Source organism: Halichoerus grypus, chromosome 13 (assembly GCF_964656455.1).
Source record: "Halichoerus grypus chromosome 13, mHalGry1.hap1.1, whole genome shotgun sequence".
NCBI lineage: Eukaryota > Metazoa > Chordata > Mammalia > Carnivora > Phocidae > Halichoerus > Halichoerus grypus.
This window is the reverse complement of record NC_135724.1, coordinates 61,475,300-61,498,664: the sequence shown is the minus strand read 5'-3', so window position 1 is coordinate 61,498,664 and position 23,365 is coordinate 61,475,300.

The window sequence follows — 23,365 nt, the reverse complement described above, 5'->3', positions numbered from 1 at the left end:
TATAACACAAGAAGTGACACATGCTTCGTGTATAATTTTTAAATAAAGCTGATTAAAGGGCAAACAATAGATAGTATTCAACAGTGACAAGTAAACACTAATAGAGAACATCGGTGTGTTATTCTTATGAAGTAATGAGTCCAGTATTTCACTAAGCATGACATTGCTCTTTAAGGCGTCAACAGCACAAAAAGAATATAACGGGACATTTATAGATTTACTAGAAATAATTTCATAATTTGATTCTAGAAGGATAAGCACAAAAGTCAGATAAAATAAATAAAGCAAATGCTAATCTCTAGGATGGAGAACTCAAAATGAGATTAGCATTTTAAGGAGTGATAAAGTGAAAGAAAAACCATGCATAACATTTAACAATTTAAGTATTATTTATTTCAACTAAATTATAGCAGAGAAAAAAGTCAAGTTGAACAACTAATATTTATTATGTATGTTGAGCTACAAGCAGAACAAAAACAAGGAAACTGGAATTTGTGAGCAGCTCCTGGTTTTATACCTGTTATAAGCACAGGTGTGACTTAAATCAAGAACTGAAAAAATAAATTTTAGCATGAAGAACTGATTTGAAAGTCTTTCTAGAGGAGCCTATGAAAGCATAGTCACAAGTTAGCAAAGGAAAAGGTGCTGCCAGAATTTTGGCCAGAAATCCAGAAGTATTCTTGTGTCATCGACAATGTCGATGTTTTTTAGTTTGAATTTGTTACCAAAGAGACATGTGAGTGTCGATGACATTTTTCAGAACCTTTCAGTGATTATCTGTGATATTTCTTTGCATTTGCCCAAAAAGAACATCTCTAAGAAACACAGAAAATATGGCCTTGTGGTCACTTTTGAATAAATGACAAGATAGCAGATGAAATGCTTTAAAAATTGGGTTAATTTAGAAAAGATATGACATGCACTAGAAGAGTTAAGAAAAGCAATAGAATATCATCAAATAAAAAGCTCATTGTGGTCTTTGGGTAAAATAAATTTAACTTTAAATTGTGCTATTCACAGTTACAATGAACTTCAACTGTTGCTTACTATTAATGTAATGTTATTTTAACAGATTTAGCTTTAGCTATTTCACTTTCAAATGTATTAAAACTATTGATTTGTAGAGAAAATATGTTCTTAAAGTCAAAGGAAATTTCATGGTATAAAGTATTGAGCAGAAGTGTTTTGATATCTGTAATTTACTTTATAATGCATCAAAAACAAGATGAATTAGTGGATGTGTACGTTGATGAATAAATGGAGACATAGATAGATGATAAAGCAACTGTAGTAAAATGCTAAAGGTAGAGACTAAGTGGTGGGTATATACATGTCCACTGAAAAATCTTTCAACTTTGTTGTCTCTGAAAATATGATAAAATGTTGGGGAAAAAAAGAAATTGCTTGTAAAATTTGCAATGAGTAACCTTCCAATAAAGTAGAAGAGAATTTTTAAATGAAAATGTTCCCATGACTGGAAAGGAAGAGATTCATATATAAAGGAAGAGATTCAGATATATAGAGATTATTTTTTGGCCATTAAAGACCCAGCAAAATATAATCTTAATAAAAAGGAGACATCCAGGTGGGCCAACAGACACATGAAAAGATGTTCAACATCACTCATCATCAGGTAAATGCAAATCAAAACTATAAGGCAATATCATCTCACACCTGTTAGAGTGGCTAAAATCAACAACACAGGAAACAACAGGTTTGTTTCTCTACAGGGATGTAGAGAAATAGGAACCCTCGTGCACTGTTGCTGGGAATGCAAACTGGTGCAGCCTCTTGGAGGTTCCTCAAATAGGTAAAAATGGAACTACCCTATGATCCGGTAATCGCCCTACTGGGCATTTACCCCCACAATACCAAAACACTAATTCAAAGGGAAACATGCACCCCTGTGTTTATAACAGCATTATTTACAATAGCCAAGATATGGAAGCAACCCAAGTGTCCATCGACTGATGAATGGATAAAGAAGAGGTGGTACAATGGAATATTATTCAGCCATAAAAAAGAAGAAAGTCTTGCCATTTGCAACAACATGGATAGAGCTAGAGAGTATAGGACTAAGCAAAATAAGCAGTCAGAGAAAGACAAATACCATATGATTTCATCCATAGGTGGAATTTAAGAAATAAAAGAGCAAAGGAAAAAAAAAAGGAGAGAGAGATGGACACTTAACTATAGAGAATAAACTGATGGTTACCAGCGGGGAGGTGGGATGAAGGAAGGTACTTGCTGTAATGAGCACCGGGTAATGTATGGAAGTGCAGAATCACTATATTGTACATCTGAAACCACTGTATGTTAACTGTACTGGAATTATTTAAAAAACGATAAAAAATAATAAAAAAAGAAAGAAGATTTCAAAACTGAGGAATGAAGAACACATTAGAAGAAAGTGACAGAATAACATAAAAGTAAATAGACAAAAGCCAAAAAAAGAGAGAGATTTAAATAAATTGAGCAATATAACTGCTACCTTCAACTTTCCTTATAATAACTCCAAATTTAAAAATTTAGAAGAAGAAAAACTGAAATACTGTGTGGATATAGATGGTGAAAATCATAATATAAATGATATGATAAATTTTAATTATGATTAAAAATATAATTAAATTTATATGATAGAATAAAAATATTTCCTAAGATTTTCTGTGATGAAGATAATTTACCACAAATAACCCGTTATGATGTATGCATCATGATATGTCAAATTTATGAATATTTTTGATCTAAGAATTCTTTTTTTTTTTAAGATTTTATTTATTTATTTGACAGAGAGAGACACAGCGAGAGAGGGAACACAAGCAGGGGGAGTGGGAGAGGGAGAAGCAGGCTTCCCACCGAGCAGGGAGCCCGATGCGGGGCTCGATCCCAGGACCCTGGGATCATGACCCGAGCCAAGGCAGATGCTTAATGACTGAGCCACCCAGGTGCCCGAATCTAAGAATTCTTTTAACGTTTTTTTCTTTTAACATTTTTATTGACATTCCAGTTGCTATTCTTTTGGCAGAATATTTTCTCCAAATTCAAATTAATTAAATTCAATGTAATAATTACAATGACTCAAAAAAGTTTGCTTCATTCGACATTGCTTCACTGACATTGGTGACAACAGAATGAATTATGTAAATATTATGTAAATAAGTTATGTAAAAATTTGAATTATGAAAGCACAACTCGTGACTCCATTGAAAGGAAGACAAGAAAACAAATTTCACAAATAAATACATAATAATTTATTAATTACATAGATCTTTATTGTTTTACTCTCCCAAACATCACCAACCATCAACATTTCACTTGGACATATGCAATAATAATTAAATTCAGTTAACTTTGATATTCTGCCAACCTTCACTCTACACATATTTTTTGATTTAGATAAAATTACTTGAAAAACACAACTTGCTAAAAGCAGATTCTAGAAGAAGTAGAAAACCAGAATAGTACTATTCTTAGTAAAGAACCCGAATTTGTAATTAAGCACATTCCCCAAATCTGCAGGCCCAGAAGACTTTGCTGGCAGATTCTTCTTGCCAATCATCCATAAGCTTTTCCAGAAAATGAAAAAGAAGGGGCTACTTCCTAGCTCATGTTCTAAGTCCAGAATAACTAACAACGAAACCTGCCAAGGACACACCAGTTCAGACCAGTCACCATCATAAGCAGAGATGCAAAGCCCTATGTAGAGTGTTAGTGAATACTTTACATCATACATGCTTTCTGGAAAATCGTACACTTTGAAGTATACAGTGAGTACCAGCAATATATAAAAATGATCATCTATCAGAAACAAGTTGGGTTTATTCTATGAAGCAGGGTTGGCTTAACATTGGACAATAAAGGGCGCCTGGGTGGCTCAGTCAGTGAAGCGTCTGCCTTCGGCTCAGGTCATGATCCCAGGTTCCTGGGATCGAGCCCCGCATCAGGATCCCTGCTCAGCAGGGAGGCTGCTTCTCCCTCTGCCTGCCATTCCCCCTGCTTGTGCTCTCTCTCTCTCTGACAAATAAATAAATAAAATCTTAATAAAAAAACCACATTGGACAATGAATCCATGTAATTCACTACATCAACAGAAAAAAGGAGAAAAAGCCATGATGACATGGGTAGATGTGTGAAACATGTTTAATAAAGTTCATTGCCAGTTCATGAGAAAAAAAATAATAACTCTTTACCAAGTCAGGAATGGGAAGGTGATGTAGTCTTTGTCGCTGCCTCACACGTGTCCCGACCATGACTCGCGCTCTGGCTTTTTTGTAGCCCCTGGTGGAAGGATAAAACTCCCGGGATTCCTCGCCCTTCTGGCCAGGGTACCTCTGAGGTATGCTCTACACTGCCCACCAAATATCCCCAGGGCACTGAGCTCCAGTTGTCCCCCGGGCTCACTGGTTGATCCTGCTCCCCACCCCCCAGAATTGATCTCTGTGCATCTCTCTGCTCTACAAGATTCTGATCCATTACATCCAGCCAGCCTGTCCTCCCCAGACTCTCACTCTGCCCGCCCTCCTCTGGGTCAGACCCAGGGGTCTCCACTCCGGTGCCCTCCCTGTGCTGTGGTTTGGGCAGTGAGCTGGGGTGGCCATGGGGCTCACCTCATTGTTCCCCTTTGTGGAAATAAATGAAGACAACCCAAATGAGAACAAGCAAACACCCTGCTTGGAGGCTGCTGGCTTGGGAAGCTGTAGGGGGGCTAACCAGAATTGGGGCACCCTGTCTGATGGGTTAGGGATACATATTCGCCTTTCTCCAGTTGTTCCTAAATTGGAGAGAGAGGCAAAATTTAGGTAGGTAAGCTATCAGTTGCTAATCAAGTCCTGGCTATTTGGGGACGACTGTCACAGGGGCATTGTTTAACTTCCTGAAAGGTTGCTTGAGATAGAGTCTCACTTCCTGGGCTGGTTGCTGCAGAGAGTGGGTCACCCTCCTGGGCTGGGTGCCACAGGGTTTGGTCAGACTGCTATTTTTATATGTAGTCCGTTTGTATATTTCACCTCTCACCTCTCAGTCTGAAAACTGTCATTTCAAATGTTTTCCTCAGTGTTTTAGCTTTTTTTGGTGGGAGTGTAAATCCTGCCCTGCTACCCTATCTTGGCTAGAAGAAGTCTCAACATCCCAGAGTGAGTTTTTGGGTTAATCACCATTCCTGAAGTGCCTGTTCGCTTTGCGTCCATCCCTTTCTCTCACTTCCTCAGCCCCTTGACTTAGACCTTTGTATCCCCCTTCACTCCCCTCTGCCCCTAGTCCTGGGCAGTCAGACCCCTGAAATCTCTGGATGGGATCCTGTCACACAGAAAGGGCTCCTGCAAACAACACGGTAGTGCCCATTTCCTAAGCCACTCACTGGGGACTTCTCACCACACTGTTCTGGCCTTTGCCTGAACCCTGGGGCTCTGATCCTTCCCTGGACTGTAGCAGGATTCCCAATGCCTTGCGTGGGCTCACCTGGTCATCAGTTCACGCCAGCTGTGCACCAGACAAGATGCACCCCGACCCTTTGTCTTGGTAAGTAGAACTCTGTCCAGCATTGGGCACCCCCTCCCTATTTCCTATTCCTAATGGTCCAGAATGGCTTGTTTCCAGATGGGCTCCTTTTCAGGCCATTCAATTGACTAGAGTTTCTGAAACACCTGAAAACATCACATAGGAAATCTCAGCCTTTACATTTTTCCACACGAGGCTCTTCATCTTGTGCATTTTCTCCCAGCAGGCCCTGACCCAGATGGCAGGTTGTTTTAGGGGAATGATTTTCAGAGTATGGAAAAGTGGCTATTTCCCTTGTACACAATCATATGTTGGATGTGGTCATTAGATTTTTAGAGTTTTTTTAGCTTTTTAATGAAGATATATATATTTATACACATATGCATACACACACATAGAGAGAAATGTACAATTCATTGACTTTTCACTAATTGAACACACTTGTGTAGCCAACGCCCAGATCAAGAAAGAGAACACTGAAACTGCATTTCATTTATATTTTACTTGTCTCTCTCTGCTGTTAGGCTGATGGTGAGCTCAGTGAGGACAGGACTGCATTTCTGTTGCTCACTTTTGTGTCTCCAGGTTACGGCAGGATGCTTGACCCATGTGAGGGACGTAATGTATTAAATATGTTTTTTAACTGATATTGAGGAGATGGAGCCATGCTCTTATTGGAAAGAACGTGAATCACATCTGTAAAAAATGAAATTCCTTTTTCTTTGGCTGTTACTAATATATTTCTCCCATGTATGTTAATTCACAACAGAGCTCAGTAAAATTACTGTAATTGAAAGTAAATTCAAAAACAAAACAAACTCGCTCTCTCTATTGTACCTATGAACAAAGCTGTCGCGGCCCCTCCCACTCTGGCGACTGTTGGCAACTGAAAGGGCTTATAGTCAGGACCCTGTGAATAGCGAGCTGTGTGTATTTGTGAGGACAGATGTGTTTGGGGAAGAAAATGCACTGAGGTTGGCAAAATCCATTATTGTCTGGCAAGCCAAATGATGATAAGAATCTTATTCCACTCCTTTTAGATGAGAAGGTGAATCTTGCCGCTGCTCAAGGGAAGAGTGGGGAGGAGTTTGAGTTCAGACAAACTCAGGATGAGGTTTTATCAATGGTGAATGTGGTGCAGCCTCACCAAGCCAGGTGCTCATTATTTTGTATTTATCTTTGAGAGACAGAAAGGTGGAGAAACCTGTGGCCTTGGTTTGTTCATCTGCAAACTTGGAAAAATGGGTGGCTGTGTTATCCCAAAGTGCTGGACACTTACCAAGATAATCAGGGCTGGAAGCAGGTGAATTTTCTGTTTACTTCAGAGAAGAACGATGGGAAATGGCCTGATGAGGGGATCCTGAGTGCCCTTGCAGAGGTGAATGGACACAGGGAAGTAACCCAGCATGCCTGCCACCATCTTCTCATTGGTCCCACCACTGCTGGGTTTTTCCCTTTTATGAAGGCTGTCTTTGTTCACACTCTTGGGAGGAAGAACCAAGTTAGAACCTTGTTTATCTTGTTAAGAAAATGCGGAAAGCCTGGTGTAGGTGAGAAAAAGCAACAACCCTTGATTAACTAGAGACATGTGGTGGAGAGCCTCCAATGGGCCACCCCACTAGATGTGGGGGTGAGTCGAGGTGGGGAGTGGGTGGGAGAAAATGCATTGCGGTGTGAGCAGGAGTTGTGCTCTGTGTGAATTTTTCCAAATCTTTCAAGGCTTCTGCCAGGACATTGAAATCCTTTGGCTTGTTGTGGAATTTGGATCTGGGACAATTTGCTCTAATGGGGGTTTGGCATCCGTAAGTCATTATTATTAATAAACACTTGGTGAATGCCAGCCATATGCCTAATGCTGAAATAAAGCTCTTTTTTTCCCTCTTAGGTTAAGTTACCAAGTAAAGGAGAATGCTGCTCAACTCCTTGTTATCCCAGAAGAGGCAATTTCTTAGTACTCCTGAACCTACACTTATGTCTTTGAACCCCTGGGTGCATTTTCCAAGGGTCTTTTCTCTTTTAAGAAAACATTCCAGAACATCATAAGTGGTGACTTTAAACTCTTCACCCCTTTCATTATCAAAAGAATGGATTTCAGAGAAGGAATGTAAGTGTCTTCTGACATAGCCTTCAGTCCAACCTGCTCTTATAAGATGACTCACTTCATAGCGGCTGGGTTTTAATGCTATGTGGCATTGAGTGGGGCTGCTTCTAAATGACTGATCTTGAGTTACATGGATGAATCTTTAAAAATATATACTAGACTGGGACATGTTTATTTTTAGTGGGTTTCTCCCCATAATGTCTATCTGCATGTCTCCCTGCTGTACCCTTGATCACATCTGGAAAGCAAGGAAGTGTGGGCTTCTCTAAGGAGGACATGCAAAAGATGTTTGAAAAATTCCCTTCCTTCATTTCCAGCAGTGACTTCTGTTTAGGAGAATTGGCACCCAAACCAAGCTAGTTTGACTCTTTATTTTTTAAGCAGTAAATGGTTCTTTTAAATGACAGTGATCCCCACTAAAGAAGGTTGGGTAAGGGACAAGAAGGAGAATGAAAGGAGAACATCAAACAAAGAGATAGAGAAGCTTACAGGGTCTCCATGATGATTTTCATCTCGGAATTTCTAAACGCCTTATCAAGACTTAAAATTTACAGAATAGGGAGACTACAGGAAAGCAGACATTTTTTTAAAAAAGAAGGGTTCCCGTACATCTCTATAGTGTTTGGGGGACTCTGGCCACAAGATACCCCTGCTTCTCTGACTGCCTCTGACATGCCAGTCCTGTAACTATAGGCTATGTGAATTGTCCCTTATTGGTATAATTTGAGAAATCAAGCTCAGAGCCACAACCACCACCACCACCACCACTGTCACCACCACCACCACCGTCACTGTCACCGCCACCATCACCACCACCGCCACCACCGTCACCACCACCACCATCACCACCACCATCACCACCATCACCGCCACCACCGCCACCACCACCACCACCACCACCACCACCGCCACCACTGCCACCACCACCACCATCACCACCGCCACCACCATCACCGCCACCACCACCACCACCACCATCACCGCCACCGCCACCACCATCACCACCACCGCCACCATCACCACCACCGTCACCACCGTCACCACCGTCACCACCACCATCACCACCACCGCCACCACCACCACCATCACCACCACCACCATCACCACCACCATCACCACCACCACCATCACTACCACCACCACCACCAGTATTCCTTCCTGGCTAGCCCTTCAAGGTGCTTGAAAGTTTACCACTGAAGAATCACTCATTTATTCATTCATCTGTTCAACAGGTTCTTACTCTGTGCCTAAAATGTGCTGGAGCAGAATGATGCAGCCTCCTGAGATCCTGGCCAACATCCCTAAGAGCTCATTCTGTTGTTTCTTAAAGAACCAAGATGCAGGCAGCCATCCCAGATGCTGTCCATTTTTTCCTGTCACTTCCCTACTTAGAATTCTTCATGTCTTCCCTCATTGTAAGTAAAGACCAAAGTCTATACCCCACAGCCCTATGTGATGTGTCCTCTAGTCTCCTGCCCTGGGACCAGCCTCATCCTTGCCCTCTGTACTCCAGCTCCCCCAAAGTCCTGTATTCCCTATGGCTTTAGGATCTTCAAACTTGCTGGCCCTCTGACTAGAACAGTCATTGCTTATCCCAACACACCCTCTTTACCTAGTTAACTGCCATTTATTCTTGAGATCTCAGCTCAAACGTCACTTCCTCAGGAACCTTCCCCAGATCAGACAAGCAGATTGAGAGATTAAGAGGTCACACAGCTAACTAAATAAATGACAAGGTAGGAGTCAAATTCATGTCTGGCCAGTGACAACACCTATGCTCTTGAACACCCCCTATATTGTTTAACATCTGCGAGCGTCCGTTTTCTCATTTTGTAATGAGGCAATCATTTTCTAAGTGTCTCTGCCATGAGAGCTCACCTCTCACGGTCTTCTCTCCCTGCTCTGTCACCCATTTGCCATTATCAGATTAACCACTGGGCTCAGATGAACACTAGAGGTAAATGCTTCCTAGGGTTTGGTAGGGTGGGATTGGAAATTGGTCAAATTCACCATTTCCACATTAGGTGCACTTAGCCTTTATTGTACCCCCAAAGCACCCCAAAACTGGTGAACTTAAAACAAGAGCTATTCTGGATTTCTCACAGTGGTGTGGGTTGTCTGGGTGGCTTCTTAGCTTCGTGGGTCTCTGTTCAGCTGGAGGGTTGGATGAGCTGGAAGGCCCAAGGTGACCCCACTCACGTGCCTGGCTGTCAGGATTGGCTACAGGGTGGGGTGCCTCCACTGGCACCCTCAGGGGGCTCAGCTTCCTCGTGCCATCCTCTCAGGACCCACCAGGGGGTGGGGAGGGGACAGAAACTGCAGGGCTTCTTGAGGACCAGCTCAGGGGGCCCCCCAACATCACATCCACCACATTCTGTTGACAGGCAGCCCAAATTCAAGGGAAACAGAGAAACAGGTACCCCCTCTTGAAAAGGGGAGGCCAAAATCTCACCACAAAGGAGCATGGGAGAAATTGTTGTGAACACCTTTGGAAAAAAATACACAACCTGTGAAGGTATATGATGCAGGGACTGAAAATAATATTCACAAAACATTTGCCACCGATATAAAAAAAGCCTCATGAAAAAGAAGAGAACGATGATCATAACAGAGTTTAGAAGCAAAGAAACCACACATAGACTGAAGCGCAAAATGAAAGGATAAGAACACATAGGAGAGGAAAGTTTGGAGCGGAGCCTTGCAGGCGCTCCCGGGTCTCACAACACCAGGCAACTGGTCCAGAGAGGAGGCGGCTTTGACACTTCCCCTTGGAGACTGCCTCGCGGGATGGCACTTTGCGTGTGTGGGTCGCCTTCACCCTCTTCCCAGCGGACCTGCTGGGGCTCCAGAGGGCTGGGCCGGTTCTCCACACCTTTCCTTGAGTCCCCACTTCCTGCCAGGTCCTCTCTCACCTTTCCGGTTCTCTCCATCACCCTCCCTACAACAACCATCAGCTTTGAAGCGTGGTGGGTTGTTGTGGTTGCAATTTTGCTCTCCTCTCTGATAGAACTCCACCCCCCCGACCCCCTCACCCGTGCACACTTCAGCAGCCTGCTGCCGACTGCCCACACTGTGCAGCTCCAGCCGAGAACCACAAGCCTGAGGGAATGTGCAGGGGCGTCCCCCAGGCCTCTGCAGGGTGCTCTAGCCTCCTGGCGGCTCTGCTTGTGAGGAGGCACAGCCGGAAGCAGAGGACCCTGGAGTCCAAGTACCGGGACTGGAGAGGAGCAGGGAGGTGGTGTTCACCCTTAGCCAGGAGGGGCTTCTTCTCCCTTGGATGGAAACCCAGACAGACCTCAGTTTAATAAAAGGGCTACTAATGCCTATAACGCTCTCTGGGATGGGTTGTTCTTTAGTGAAGTGAAAACTTTCTTTAGTGCCTCTGGACAAGGCTTATGCTTTCTTTGTGGAATCTTCAGGCTTTAGAGCTGAAAAGAATGCTAGCCATTACTTTGCTCTCACAGTGATCCCCACCCAAGGGCCTGGGTGCTAGAAGGCTCTGCATTTAACCAGAAGTTTCTGCTGACTCTAGGACATTTCTCTTTTTTCTTTTTGAGAACTCATATGTTAGTTTTAATTCTTTTGTAAATTTGATATTCTGCTCTGTTATAAATCTGATTGCTTTAATGAAATAGTAAATGTTTTCCAGTTTCCATCAAATAATGATTTTCTAGGAAGAGTATTTGACATACTCCTCTGCATCTTCGTGTGTCCCAATTCCTCTGGGACTGAGGAATACAGATAAAGAACATCTCTTGTTTTCCGGGTAAGGGACCAAGGCCCCAAGGTTGGGTGACCATCCTCAGTCATGGAGTGAGCTGGCAACACCAGGCCAGCCAGCTCACTGTGCTGACCCCTGCCTGGGCATCCTCCCCTCATGGACATTTGCTTGGGGGTTCCCGCTCAGCCCTGGATGGGGGCTTGGTTGGAGAGAAAGGAGATGACTGGTAATATCTTCCAGATGTGAAAAAGATGATGTTACTTCTGCAATTTAATTGCTTATAATAATGAAAGGGTTGAGAGAAGCGGGGAGTAATTAAAGATTTTGAGTCAAGCAGAAGTTCAGGTTTAGCGAGTTAACGACATTGGCAGGCGCAGAGGACAGGGAACTCCAAAGCCACAACCACCTACTCTTTTTGAGAAGAATGTGGCTATGGTGACTGTATTTTATAAACCAAAAATACGGCCTGACAAAGGAATCAAAAACATGCTTTAAAAAACACCACTTTTGACTTAGGAATTTATTTTTTATAAGACTTAACAAAGGAATAAAAATAAATCTATAGACTTACACATTTTAAATGGCCTTTGAAAAAGAGTAAAGCACCTATAATTGGGACACTCCCAGAAGATCTGCCTTATAAATATGCCTCAAGAGAGAAGAATGATTTTTTTTTTTTTTTTTTTTTTGCTATGCTATAGACATGAGTTTGTGGGGTTTAGATGTTTTCATTTTGCTACATACCTACTCCCTCTATCAAATCCCTGAATTCCCATGGGTTAATTCTCAGGTCTGTAAAATAGCTATGGACCCTTAAAGTTTTGAAATTCTATGAGTCTATACCTGCCTCTCCATTTCCTTTCAAACGCGCCTTTCATATTTTATTTAACAAATCACTCTTGTGGTTGGGAGAAGAGGAGATCAAGGAACAGGTTTGTGTGCCCCATGTGTGCTAGGCAGGCTGTGGCAGGGGAGAAAATGATGTGGTGAGGCCAGGGCCATAGTCTCTTCTGCTCACCGCTGCATTCTTGGCAGCTAGACAAGGGATGGTGAATGGCAGGCATGCAATGGCTACTGAGTGAATGAATGGATGGATGAACAGATGGACAGATGGACGGATGGATGGACGGATAGATGGATGGATGGAGGTGTCCATATTTATTGTTACTAGGTATATTAATTCAGGGAATGGCTTCTTTTTTCTGGAAGGACACATATCATTTCACTAAAATGCTATGTGAAGTTTCAATCTGAAGCAAAGTGATCACCCTTACAAACTCACAATTTATGTAATAGACGAATATAAACTGATATTCATTTTAATGTAAGGTGATGGGAGAAAACTGCAAACAAAAAGTGGATTTTATGCTGTGAAATCTTGGTGTATAGCTATCTGCAATATTTTAACAGCTTTATTAATACATAATTCACACACCATAAAGTTCACCCAATTTATGGGTACAATTCAATGGTTTTGAATAATTTTACAGTGTTGCTCAATCATCACGATAATTTGAGAACATTTTTACCTGTTAGCACACACTTCCCATCCCCTCACACTTCCCCTCCCCACTCCTCAACCACTAATTTACTTTCTTTCTCTATAAATTTGCCTCATCTGAACATTTCATATAAAGTGGAATTGAAAAAAAATATTGTAGCATCATCCCAATTATGACATATCCAATCTATCTCTATGGATATGCAGATGCATATTCCTATATATCTCCAAATTGAAGGAAGCACACCTAAATATTAAAGTTGATTGCCTTCAATCAGTTATACTTATCTTTATTTTCCAACTTTCTACGCTGACAATGTGTTAGTTCTCTATCAGAAGTGGGGTGTTCTTTTTTAATTTTAGAAGTTTCTAGAACATTTAAGTTTTATATTGATGATGCTATGAAATGATGATAAAGGGTACCTATGATCTCTATTTTTATGAAGTAATGAAGTATTAGAGTTAAGTTGAAATGTTTTTACTTATTTCTGTGTTCAATTTTAGTAGCTTTGCCTTTTGGTCTGTATTTTCCCAATCCTTTATCATAAATTTTATCTCAGATTATATATGATGCAGTTTGCAAGAGGCTTTTAAATCCTTCCTGGAATGAGACCCAATAGAAACAAATAGGTAAGCAACATAAAAGAGGATGAATTTAATACAGATGCATTAGCTAGAGGTGGATGGGGGGGGATATCATTAGAAGTTGAAACCCGTAGTTAGATATATCAGTGTGCCTTTCCAGTTATGCTAACAAGGAGAAATGCTGACTGATCTGGGTTCTCTCTACTTTCTTTTCTTGTTCCCTTAAGGGGTTCCTAATGTGCAAAGGAAGTTTTCAAATTGGGGAATTAGACAAACTCTATCAGAATTATGTATGGTGTCTATTACAAATGTGAGACTTACTGAAGCAAAAGCTCTTGAGGCAATGTCTAGGAATTTATCTTCCCTCCCCTGGGTGCTTCAAGTGGACACAGAAAGTTCTGACCCCAGAATGGAAGCAATGGTGAGAGCATTACCACCTGAAGGACACATGACCCCACCAACCACCTCCCCTACAGTAGGACCCTTCTTTTCTGGGGAAGACACAGGTTGACTAGGTGACTGCCAAGCTGCAATCAGAATAGTCCAGAGACTATTGCCCAGAAGGCTTCTCTGCTCCTCAGCCAGCGCCCCAGCATTACCCAACCATGAGCTCAATTCTAAAGATTTGGGGGCCCCAGATCCTGAGATTTTATCAATATTGAGAGACAGCATTCATGTATAAAAACTTGGTGCCCTCACTCTAAGCCTGCAAATCTACTTTACTGCACTTTTCCTAAGCATGGCTATTCTAAAGCCAGGTCTGCTTTCTCCCCAAGGTTTATTTTTCCAGAATGGACTTCCTCTGGACCAGCTTGGCTCTCACCCGGGTTATTCTGGGGCCTTTCTGCACACAGATGAGGTCTCACCAGGAACACAGTTTCAAGGGCTTAACTTGTCTCCAGCTTGGTCTTGGAGAGAAATTTTTTATCCCCAGGTGTAAATGCAGAAAACAGGTAACATAAGCTCTTTGCTAATGTGAAAGATGTGAGCATGGGCATTCCTTGAAATATGGGTTATATTTCAACATAAGTTTTCTTGTAATATTACAGTCAAAGGGGAAAATAACTTGCACTGGAATTGATCATTTGCTAACATCCATCCTGCTTCTAGGTTTAGGCATCCAGAAAAAAACAATTGCTTCTTTATTGAGAGAAAGAAATCTGAAAGCACTCTCAGATTGCAAATTCGTCAGTGAGTTGTGTGTGCGTTATGTGTGTGAGAGAGAGGTGTGTAATTCCAAAGATTCTTTCTGGCCCCCCCACCCCCACGTTCCACAACCCGTCAACAACTTAGACTATCAACAGCATTTTCTTTCTTTTTTCATAGGGAAAAAAACCCAGAATTTGTTCTGCTTGAATTATGGAAAACAAAGAGGCTTCAGGATGACTCTTTTCTATGAGACTCTCCCATCTTCAGATGTCAGAACACCTTTCTCCTCTTCAAATGGACCATTGTGTTCTGGGGTAGCAGTAAAGGCAGGTACTTGAGGGTATATAAGTGGATGTGTGAGTGTGTGTGTGTGGATATTTGTGCATATATGAGTGTGGGAGTTTGTGTGGTGTGTGTATGCTCTGTAAACACCCTACATGATTAAGATCTAGAAAACAAAGGATTCCAGGGTTTTCCACCATCTGGTTGCTGACAGACTTCGTGCCTGAGTTTACCCAGTTGTGTGCCTGGTGCCCGGATATAGGGTCCCCCTGACCCCGCCCAGCACAGCTGGGGCTAAGCACACCTGGATCACAGAGGCCTCTGGAGCCCCGAGTCTTGCTTCATCTCTGAAGGTCTCAACGTCACTGTCACTTCCAGTCACACGGACTCTTGCCCAAGACTAAGCAACACTGGTGACCTCAGGAGCCCCAACTGTTGTTCATTCCTGGGATAAACTGCCTGTTCTGATGCAATTGTGCTATTCTCACTGCTGCTGATAAAAACTTAATAGAGGGAGAAGTCCTCACGTTCACAGGAGAATTTAAAGGAGAAAATGCTCTTCATTTAAGTGTTTATATTTTTTCAAAACTTCCATGCCTGCCGTCACTGTTAAACGTAACCTAGGTGGTATCTAACTTAGACAAAAGGATGCAGCGTATTTCTTTCATTCTTAAATATACCCCCAACATTCTGACATCCGTGAATTCAGGATGCAAACCTCTTATCAATGGCATATTAGAGTTTAACTGACAGCATGTTTTCATCGTCTTCAAAACATAAAATATTAGCATGTGATGGCCCTGTTGTCATTCCTCATGGCGTGGGACGTAGTTGCAAGCCTGACAGAACCACCCCAGACCCGCACTGCTGTTCCCTGTCTGGAAAAGCTGGGTATCCCCCGGGGAGCACACATCCCATCTGCAAGAATCCTGCTCCAGTCCACGGCCCCCAGCTTCCCCAGCTCAAACATTTCCCCATTCCTTCTCTCTATACAGTACCCACGGCCTTGGGGGAGGGCGGCCCGGATGAAAGAATTAAATGAAGTCACATTACGCTGTGGGGAACAGATGGGCTTTGGGGAGTTTACTCCCAAGTGTTCGGCAGTAATTCCCATTTTAGAAGAGTCAAGAGTGGGCAGCAAGGAGCCGAGAGTGAGCAGAGGACGAGAGGGTGGGTTTGCCGTGAATGGGATGTGGTGGGGCTCTGGGGAGGGGAGAGCTCCGGTGCCAGGTGCTCAGTGTGGTCCCACCGACTCTGTCCACTGGCCACCCATGCGGAACAAGCCCCAGAACCCGCTCCGGGGCTGCGCTGCACCCAGCACCCCAACAAGCAGACACTCCCTCTTCTCGCCCCAAGGCCAGGGTTCAAAGGGCAGAGGTGAGGCCTGGAGAGCCCGAGCCAGGCTCCTCCTGGCTTCAGACACCTCCCAGAGACCAGGCTCCCTCTGCACTCACCATTTCAGCCACTGCTTTCTCTTCCTGGAAATAATCCACCCTCCCTCCTGTGAATTCTTTCTGCCACAGCAGGGCTAGTGGCCAATTCCTTCTCTAAAGCCCCGTTGTCCAGGCCCCTGCGGGTGCACACAGACTGCGACTGAGCAGCGTCCTGCCTGCCGGGCCCTGGCCCGGCCAGCCTGGTTAGAAGAAGAGGTCAGGCTCCCGCGAAATCCCCAGTGATGTGGTCGCCCCAGCCCCAAGGATGCTGCCACAGCCGGTAATGAGGGTAAGAGGAGGGGAAATTGCAGCTCCCCAGCGGTCACTCGGAGAGTTACTGTCTCCCTGTCTCTCCCTCACCACATGCCCCCCCATCCCAAACATTTTCTTTTTCCAAGAACCAGGTTGAATGGGTTCATTTTTGCATTCATTTTATCCCTGATGGACTGCGCAGCTTCAGTGACAAGTGGCCCTTTTTTCTAGACCTTCCTGCTCCAGGAAGACCACAGGCACACAAGGCCCTCAGGAGCTCACACGCCTTCCTTGCCCGGGAGGCGCCTCCACCTCCACCTCTAGGGGGCCCTCTACAGCTCTGTCCTTCTCCCCTACCCCCAGGGTCCCCGGCCAGCACGCCCCCCTCCCTGCCGCCCAGTCCCCACCGTTACTTGGCACAGTTTTACCTCACTTATTTATTTTCTTTGTCACTAAAATGCAAGTCTCAGCGGGGCCGGGATTTACTTCTGTCTGTGCTACTCATCACTGTACGAGCATCGCCTGAAAGAGCGCCTGGCAGGATCGAAGCACTCAAAAATATTCCCGGATGAATAAGAAATTGGAGGACTCCTAATTATAACAATCAGTTGGTGTGTGAGCTCTCATGTTCATTTTTACATCCTGTGTATTTCTTTGAAAATGACCCACTTACCCATTCATCTGCTCTCAATGGACCCACATTTGTTGAGCACTTGGTACGCTTGCTGGGCCGGATCCGGGCTCTGGAGGGGTTTCCACTCTCTGGGGAGGCCGCGCTGTAAACAGACAGTTCCAGCCCAAGGATGCCGGGGTCTGGTCCAGAGAGGGGCATGTGAGGCCGGCTCAGGGCCTCCCGAAACAACTGAAGGTGAGGGAGGAGGCATCCTGTGTTGGACTGCATTCCGGCAGAGGCCATGGCTGGGCCGAGAAGCATGCCCTTGGGATAATTCAGCAGGAAAAGGTGAGAGCGAGGATGGGGGTGGGAAGACGCTGCGGGAGGCACAGAGAGGGAACCCCTGGGACTGGGTCACTTCCAGGGATGCTGGGGATGCCGATGCAAGGGGTGGGGGCCTGCAGGAAGGGCATGAAACATGACTCCACAGACTTGTTGGGACAACTGAGGGTGTGATCATGGCCTCTGCTGAGAAGGAAGATAGAGAAGAGGCATCTGGGAGGAGAGACAACAAGTTCTATGTGGCCAGGCGCATTAGCAATACCTGCGAGCCCCCAAATGGGGGTGCAGCTGGCTACTGGGAACGGAGAGCTGGTTCAAGAGAAGGGTCTGGGCTGGTGCGAGAAGTTTAGGACTTTGAACATACAAATGGCAGCTGAAGCCAAGGGGATTAGGGTAAGTGGGCAGTGGGAGGGAGCAGGGGACCGGTCAGGCCCGTGCAGGGGAGAGAGAGGGAAGGGCAGCTCCAGAGGAGCCAGGCTGTGGTCCTGGAAATGCTGAGAAAGAAGAGATTAAGACCACAGATCAGACAAGGTGTTGCCTAAGTATCTTCCACTGGCTATGACTCAGGCCCAGGCACCCCCTGCTGCCCTCATCCGGGTCCCTCTGGTTTGGGCTAACTCCACATATTCCCTCTGCGGGACTGACCCCCGATTGCTGCTGGGAAGCCCCTTGTCCTGCATCTGCGTGTTATCTAGGGACTGGCGTGGCCCCAGGCGCCTGGAGCTGATGGAGAGAGGTCCTTGACAGCGGTGGGCTTCTCATTCAGACCTTGTCACTGAGCTCCGTTGCCACAGCCAAGATTCGGACAGAGGCGACCCTGAGAAATCCCAGGACATGAGGAAGGCAGCTCCTCAGTGGCTTCAGGGCCGCCTCCCCTGCCTTCCTGGGCCTTCCGGGTCTTTCCAAATACCTGGCACTGTTCTGTTGTGGCCTGTGAGCGAAGGCCCCAGGCTTCCTGGCTGATGGGGCTGATTTTCTTGGCATTTTCTTTATTATTTTTTCACCCTTGTTCCCATCTGATGACTGGGAGCCGGGCTGGGCTTCCTCACAAGGTGGACTGGGTCGTGTCCTCCGCACCAGGTCACCAGCGGTGCTGCTTCTGCCACCACCCGAGGAAGGAAAGGAGAGGAGCCTTGGCTCCAGGTCGCTGAACAATGGCCAGTTCCTCGGCTGCTGAGCTGAAAAATAAAAAACCTCCTTTCCGACCAGACCCTCACTCCCTTCACTTTGTACCTCACTTGATTATCTACACAATGAGCTTGTGGCGAGGCCTTCTCCAAAGGTTCTTCCAGAAGCAGGTGGGCTGGTTCTGCCCCACGACAGATCCTGAGCCGAGAAGGACGCTGCTCAGAGGAGGATTCCACTGCATACCCACGGGCGTGAATAGTTCCTGAGGGGCCTCCCCGGTTGCTCTGTGCTCGCCTTCACTCTTCCCCCGAGAGGGACAAGGACAGGGCAACTAGAAATACAGTGAAGAACGAGAAACTTCTCAACTAAGCAAGAGAGATGGGGCGAGCAGCAGCTTCCTGTCACAGCCCTGATCTCCAATCTGCCATCTGCCACCTCTGTATGGCTCTATGACCCTGGCATGTTACTGAACTCTTGAGTATCCGAATCTGAAAAAGCCTTTCAGGGGTGTTGTGAGGGCCAGTGACCGTGTATACAAAGTGCTTGAGCTCTAGTATGTGCTTAGTACACTTTACCTTCCTAGCCATCGATTGTCACCGTGGGAATCCACACATGCCCCATAAATCTTGAGCATGGCAGCATCCAAGTGGGATGACAGATGCCTAACCAAACGCCAGCTCCTTGGACATGTCCTCGTTCTTCTGCCTCATCACACACCTTCTCTCTGTCCTGCTCCTCGATGCCTGGCCTTTCTTTGTGGGCCCCCACCCTGCTGTGTCCACGGACTCCAGTGTTAAGTCATTCGGGGGCCTGGCTCTGCACTCCAGCTGGTCTGGCCCCCAACCATACTCTTTCTATGTCAGTCCTGGCACATGAGGCGTGGCCATGCCGTTGACTGCCTAGGTGGCAGGGGAGAGGAGACATGGTGTGGAATGGGAATTCTTCCTAAACATCCTTTCAGTGGCCTGGGCACTTCTAATCATTAAATAGAAAAATTGAACAGGGAGTTGAAAACGGCCTTTGTGGAGAGCCTGCTGCATGTCAGGGAACATGCCTCCTATCAGTCCTACTAGCTCTGCTTTACAAGTGGGGGTATTGAAGGGAGGAGAGAATTAGTATTTTGCCCAGGAGACAAAGCCAGGATTTGGACCCAGTTCAGTCTAAGAGTTTGTGATTTCCTGCCGCCCCACATTGCTCTTTGAGGAATAACCAGACATAACCAGAAGAAAGCCCATCCCCGGGGGTTTATCACTACAGAAGTCCTGCTCTCCATCACCTCCCATTTCCTGCCTCTACCATTAGTCAAACAGTCACCTGTCAAGGAAAGACTGTGAGTGGGAGAAAGAAGCAAGAATCTCCTAAAGGCATATAGCAGCAGCAATGGACTTGAACTCTGCTATTTTTTTTTCTGCACTCTCTGTGCCAGCTTAGGGCCAGATATAAATGGTGGGAAATAGCCCTAGGAAAAATCAGCTTACCATTTATCTGTCCACGAGTTCAGTAAAACACAAGCTTCCACGGACTACACACTTCAGAAGAAAGTCATGGAGCAGGAATGCGAAGGGGAGACCAGTGTTACAGACTCTACTTGGGCAAGTAGACATCAGCTTCTTTCTTCACATTCTCACTGCTATTTAGCGAATCCAGGCCTCAGTGAGTTCTCGCCTGGGTTCAGGTGAAATAACTCCCTGGCTACCCAGCATGGGGTCTCCACCGGCTCCTTTCCCTAAACACCGTGCCTGACTCCACATGTCCACAAGCATGGGTGAAGCAACTGCCATCCCTCTGTGAAAACCCACAGGCCTTCTCTCTAGCTCCCTGTGGACCTTGTGACCCCACTGGGGAGAACCAAACTGAAAGATCTGATCTGCGGGTACTGGGAGTTAAGGAAATATTTTAGAGTTTTTGCCACACCTCAGATCCTATTGATTATAATTACACAATCCACCAATACATATGGCCAATTCTTTCCCTAAAAGATTTCCAAGAAGAAAATCTTTGCCCTCAAAATATTTTCCTTAAAGAGGCTGTTCTGAGCCACACTACCTTCACCTTCCCCATTACAGCACCCTGTTCACTTATCACGCTTTACACTTAACTATGGGTTGGTTTGTTCCGTGTTTTGCTCATCTACTCTCTAAGCTGTTTGCTTCATTCTGTTCCATTCTGTGTTCTGGAGTTCGCCTGGGACCTTGCAGATGGAATATCTTGAGTTGGGATATCCAGTTTGACAGTAACTGGGCTTTGGGGTGATAGATACGGCAAAAAGAAATACAAACCTTTGTCTCTAAATTAATGCTTTTTTTCATTGGTCGACATAGTCACAAAGCAAAACCAAATCCTCCGCCCTGGCAGGATAGAGCTACATGAGCCCTGAGGCAGCTGTGCCTTTCCTGAGGTTCCCTGTCAGAGCCCGTGGCCTCTGGAAGTGGGTCATGTGCATCTCCCCACATGGCACCAGCCAGGCTGGGCAGAGGCCCATGGCATTCGGCCCTGATGATTCCCTCCAAAGATTCTTCAAACCCAGATTCACGGAGGTGGCTTGGAGGGGCGGCTCGCCCTGTTCCTTCCTCCTAGAAAGCGCTGTCCCTCATTTGTTATATGGAGACTTCAGATTTTTTTTAAAAACAGATTTTATTTTTCAGTAATCTCCACACCCAACCAACCTGGGGTTCGACTTACAACCCCGAGATCAATAGTCACACCCTCCACTGACTGAGCCAGCCAGGCGCCCCTCAGATTTTTTTTAAACCTAGTAAAAATAATTTTTCTAGATTAACACTGAAATGAACACAGACTTAAAAAAATTTCTCACAGAGCAAAAATATTCAGCTTGAAGAGTTCCATAGCTTGAGAAACCCAGATAGTTTGGGTAAATGTGCTATTTCCACCAAGTGTGTTTTCTTTCTCTCTGTGTGGAAACAATGCTATAATTTTCATTGAAGTAGAATTTCCTAGCAAATGACACCACGATGGTTGGTACCTGAAATGATTTTAAATTTTAAAGGTTGTGTATACATTTGAATATACTGTAGCAGGTACATTTTTTTCTGAATCACATAAACAGGTGTACAAAAATGCATCCCTGTATCTCTAAAACTGTAATTACCTTTTATCTTGAGCCCCCATCCTGCCTAATGCTAGAAACTTGAATCGTGTTGCCTCCAGGGTTTAGCATTGATTAACAGTGCAAGGACTCTCTGTCTAATTTAGTGTTTGTGGATATTTAAGTGACCCTATAACAGAATAGGTTTAAGTCAACTCTAGGGATGCAAAGGAATGTTTTTCCCTTCAAAGAGGGTCCATACGTTATTCACATTCAAGCACTGGGTTAGTACACTTTAGCAAGACTGGATAGCCCTGGTGATGGAAATGCTTTGTTTTTAAAGTCTCAGGCCTATTTTTGATTAGTATTTTGAAGCCACACAAGGACTATCCCCTGAGAGTTTGGGCTTGGGAGCCTTGCAAAGTCTCCAAACCCTCTGCACACCCACATTCTCACCCTCCGGATAAGTGATGTGTCCAAGTGCACATGCGTGTTGGTGTGGCATGTGCCAACAAGAAAGCACCAGGTGGGTCCCGTGAGCACAGAGCTCACAAGCCAACACCCAGGGCGTAGAGGCCAAAGTGAGGACCTTTTATTAGGTCACAGGAGAGGACACTCAGGGACAAAGGGTCCTCTCTCTAACTGGTTCCCACACCACATCTGGCTTTTCTTGTTGCCAGACTGGAAGGGTTGATTTGCTTAAATGAATGTGTTCTGGAATTTGGGAAAAGTTTCCAATTGTTCATATCCCTGGAGAAAACCTCTTAACACTTATGTGCCCATCTCTGTGAAGCTGTTATATTTCGGTATATGTTTGCAGGTTGCTGTCAGTATGTTTTTATACATTTTATTTGTGGTTACATCTTCTTTTCCTTTTTGAGGCAGTCAGTTCCTTAAAGACTGGTCTCATTTTTCTTTTTTTAATTGTTAACAAACTTCGTATCATGAGAGTTAAATGTTGGCTTGATATACTATTAACAAAAACAAACAACTCATTTCTTAGGGGAAAATCATTAAAACCTTCGAAGTATAAAAAACTCAGACATTCAAAAAACTCCCTAGAAATAACATTTGATCAGTCACACAAGTGGGTTCAAGGGATAGAGTAGGTCTGTTCCCATCAGACAGGCAGATAGCTGGAGAAACAGCCCATACTCTGTATTTTCCTGGGGCTGAAATGTGAAGAGGACCCTGGAGTTGACAATTACTATCATTCTGCTCATCGTCCCTATCGACCTACTACCAAGGCTTAGATAATTTTTTCATTGGAAATAACAGAACCCTTTGTTACTGGGTCGTATTAGTGACATTTTTGACCTTCAAGTATACTTCAAGTATTTCTCATGGAATTCTATAGGTTAAAAATATGGCTCCCCTTCCCCCGCCCCGCAGATTTAGGTTGATATTCCACCAAACAAATTAGAGCCAGCTTTAATGTTCCATAAGGCCAGAGAAACCCAAGGGAGCCACATCAAGTGGTATCATTCTTTTCAAAAAATATGCATTGAGCTCTTAACATAGGCCTGTATTTTGGCACAGAGCATTTTTTTTTTAAAGATTTGATTTATTTATTTGGGGTTGGGTAGGAGCAGAAGGAGAGAGAGTCTTAAGCAAACTCCACGCTGAGTGCTGAGCATGGAGCCCAACACAGGGCTTGGTCTCAAGACCCTGAGATCAGGGTCTGAGCAGAAACCAAGAGTCAGAGGCTTAACCAAA